The sequence below is a fragment of the Anthonomus grandis genome, chromosome 2 (assembly GCF_022605725.1).
Source record: "Anthonomus grandis grandis chromosome 2, icAntGran1.3, whole genome shotgun sequence".
NCBI classification, from domain to species: Eukaryota; Metazoa; Arthropoda; class Insecta; order Coleoptera; family Curculionidae; genus Anthonomus; species Anthonomus grandis.
This window is the reverse complement of record NC_065547.1, coordinates 9,989,284-9,993,483: the sequence shown is the minus strand read 5'-3', so window position 1 is coordinate 9,993,483 and position 4,200 is coordinate 9,989,284. Positions and strand designations below refer to the sequence as shown.

The following is a 4,200-nucleotide window of genomic DNA, read 5'->3' as shown; positions in this document are numbered from 1 at the left end:
GCCATAACCAGCTCCGGGCCACCAAGGTTAGTCTTCATCGTAAATACTGCAGCCTGCGTTTTTTTAGCGTTAAAATTCACCAGATTGTTACCGCCCCACTCCAAGATTGCTCTAATATCGTTGTTGGTTGAAGCTACTTGTTGCTGCCTAAGATTCTGAGAACTTGCGGCTGTCGTTGGTTTGGCGGACTTAAATGTGGAAATAAGTGTGCTATCGTCCGCAAAGCTGTAGATTGGATTGACAGTGGTTCCTAGCAAATCGTTGATATATATCAAGAAAAGGGTGGGGGATAGAATGCATTTTTAAGAAACTCCAGCGTTAATGTTAAATTTGTCTGAGAGGTATCCATCGACGGCTACTTGGATTGTTCGTTGTTCAAGAAAACTTTTAACCCAATTCAATAATAAGTTTTGTATGCCGATTGAGGGGAGCTTGGTTAGTAGTCCCTCATCCCACACTCTGTCAAAAGTCTTGGAAATGTCAAGAGCGACTGAGCGGGACTCGCCGTGCTTCTCCATGGCCTCCGTTCATAAGTGTGTGACGTAAGCCAGAAGATCGCCGGTGGATCTAAGCTTTGTTTGGTTGTTGCGTTAGAGTCGCTATCAGCAAAATGGGTGTTGATGTCACCTGTTAATATTATTCTGCTCTTCAAATGAATTCTCACCAATAATTGTTCAAGTTATTTGGAAAATAATAAATGTTAGATGACGGCGATATATGAATGCAGATTACAAAGAAGAGCCACTTACTAGAATACATTTCTGAAAACTCAAACTCACCCTCCAAGAGACGCATGTTAAAGTTTATAATAATTACTTTGCACTAGACTTACACACCGATTCTAGCCATTTCTAGCTTGATGTACTGTTTTATACCTATCTTGTTACATCTCGTTTATAATTGACATGACACATGACTTAATTTAATTTGGTCTTTTTCTGCTGATCATGCCAAGTGACGAAGGTTTGTTGAAAGGACTGTGTTAGTTATTTAATTTGAAAATAAACAAGAGGCATGTATTATCTGATAGGGTTGAATGTGTATTACTATGCCTTAAGTATTTTTGTTTGTATAAACTCCTTGTATGTATACTCCTCTTTGTCTATTGCACAAATTGTACCTATATTAATGTAATTGATATAGTAAATTATTAAACTATATTTTCTTTGTTTTTAGCTTTTATATGTTTTTAGGGTTTAATAAATTTTCTTAATAATTATAATTGGGAAAGTCTTTATTCTTATTTTAGTTGCAATTAGGTTAGTATGTTTTAACGGTCTGAGCAGCACATGCGCGCTAGCTCGTGGATGTGTTATCGGTTGTTTTTATATTTGCAGTTCAGTCCGCATTACTCTTAGTATTGTGTAAATTCTTGTAATGAAAAATGTAATTTTCTATGTACAATGTTTAAGTGGTAATAAAAGTCTTTTGAATTTGAATTTGAATTTAAATTTGAATAAATCCCTCTTTTAGCTACCTCTTGGCTCTTGGTTCTTTGTTCTTAGTGACAACTTAACATAACAGAAAGGAAGTTAAGATAGTAACAGGCTGTATAAGGTTTTTTCATTAAACATATTATCAGGAGATGTGTGTATGTTATTCCTAAATTCAAGCACTTAGAATTGCACGTACCCTCAAAATTAGAGCAATCCCGTCTAATAAGAAATATTTTTTTCCCCAAATCTTATACAGGGTTATATTGGGCTAAACAAAAATAATAATATTTTTTTAACTCATTTCTAACATTCTGAAAGTTTTCCTTTGGAATAAATGTACACTTTGTAATAAATCCGTTGCCAAAAATAATCTTGTACTCTACGCAGAACCGCTTTTTTTTGTTGGCTATATACTGATCAATATGCAATTTATGTCAAGTGTGTGAGATTGTACTTTACAATCAAAAAAGTCAAAAGTAACAATAATCTTTTAAATCCGATAAAAAAGTTTGCTTACTAAGTTGGAATGCAGGTTTTAGGTCTAAAAAATATTTTTCATCGTATATCGTCTTGTGACTTTTTACTGACTCACTCAGTATTAGGACATTTTGCTATTAATCGTACATTGTCTGCCAATCAGCGATAATAGGAATTTGCCATAAATCTTTACGTCAGGGCCATAAATTAAGTCATTTCCATCCATACAAAATGCAAAATGTTGTATGGATACTATATTTATTAATGATATTAACCTTAATGCCGAAATTTAGTCGGAAATGTTGAAAATTACCATTCGATCTAAATTTGTTAAAGAAAAAAAAATAGTTGGATATTCTTGAGGGTAGGAACCTAAACGAATATTTATTACTTTTTCAACAAGATGGACCGCCACCCCACTATATTTTTCCTGTGAGGCATTTTTTTTACATGATGCGTTTCCTTGATCAGTGGATTGGGAGAAGAGGTCCAATGGAATGACCGGCGAGATCATCAGATCTAACACCCCTCGACTTTTTTCTCTGGGGTCACTTAAAAACTGTTATGTCTTAAACGCAACCGGGTTCGCTCGATGATCGTTGGCAACGGATTACTACAGAATGTGCATCTATTCCAAGAAAAGCGTTTCAAAGTGTGAGAAATGAATTTGGAAAATAGATTATACTTTTGCTTAGGCCAAAGTGGAATGCATTTTGAGCATCTAATTAAATAAAATAACACTTCATAAAAAACGGAGTTTATTTTATTTAACTCACATCTTTCTTTGACCCTGTATAAAATTTAGGAAAAACTTCTATGTTTCTTTTCTTTTTTTATGTTTTTTTTTTAGTTCCCCTTACCTGTGTAACATTTGAACCAAATTGCGCATTTCTAACTTTTTTAGTTTCTGGGATATTTGCATTTAAAGTTTTCAAATTGACTGAAAAAAAGTCGTATTTTCATTCCCCTCTTGTAGAATTTTTAGTTAGCAAAATTGTACGTGGTTTGTAGAAATAGGTACAGTTGGATGTAAAAGTTTTAGTTCATCTTGAATTTCGACAAAATTAATCGAAATTGTTATAATTTTCTTTCAAATTAACTATCTGATTGTATACGTAAAATCTATATTGTGACAAATTCATTACTTTTTTATTGAGTATATTACGTCACCATTCATTAAAGATTTAAGTTCATATTTCTTCTAAATACCTCAACAATCAATTTTCTTCTTCTTTTCAATAATTGAGTGTATGAAGTTAAATTGATTTTTATAACTGAAATACTGAGGTAAACTCAATAAAATAAGTATGCTGAATTTTAAAAGTATATCAAATTGTATGCTGAAGTATACTTGAAGATTATAAAGCACGCGGAGAGAAATTAATAACAAGCCCCTGTGGCCTAATGGATAAGGCATCTGCCTCCTAAGCAGGGGATTGTGGGTTCGAGTCCCACCAGGGGTACAAAACTTTTTAATTTTTTTTTTCAGTAAATTAAATTAATAGAACGTTATATATATAAATAGTTAATATTAATACGCATATAATTTTTGACTAAATTTATTTTTTCTTTTTTAAACATTATCCATATTTTCGATGATGGTATAAGCAGAGAAAAACAAACCACCTTTTGGTTGGTGGTTTGTTTTTCTCTGGTATAAGTGTATTATAAATAGTACGACTTATTATAGTCCTATATTGCAACCTTTGATATGACGCTAAAATTACTAATATACCTGTTCTCAATAATTTGAAACTGTTCTTTATCAGAATAAAGAATTAAAATTAAACTAATAAAAAATTAGTTTAATTTTAATAAAAATTAAAATTAAAATTTCACTATAAACGAAAGCGACGTTGCTCTGGTGCCGTGTTACTGGCGCTTATGACTGGAGTAACTTACGACACAATAAAAGGAAAATAAACCGTGGTATAGCCAAATTCAAAGAATTTATTTAAAAAAGGCGCTTATGCCAATTGTATGCGCCTATAAACTCAATTTTTTTTAAATGGCGCTTACGTCATTTTGCCTTGAACACGTCAATATTATTCATAATATTTACTTGTTTATTTTTAGAGCCAAATAGTGCCATCCTTGTTTTGCTACAATTATTATATAATAATATGCTCTAGTGAATACTCTATGATTGAACGCAATTCATTATTTATACTAAGAGAAACTTTTTCAATATTGTTTGGATCAAAATAGCCAGAAATCATCAGCTGAGTATCATAGAAATAGGAGTTCATATTATAAGTTCGGCCAAGTTAAGAAATCTCTTAGAAAA

General features: G+C 32.1%; 1 non-coding gene across 1 annotated transcript; it reads left to right on the top strand.

Moving 5' to 3' along the window:
- Positions 1–3,303: 3,303 nt before the first annotated feature.
- Positions 3,304–3,376, top strand: Trnar-ccu (transfer RNA arginine (anticodon CCU)). The gene has a single exon. It is a non-coding gene; the product is annotated as a tRNA-Arg (tRNA).
- The last annotated feature ends 824 nt before the right edge of the window (positions 3,377–4,200 follow it).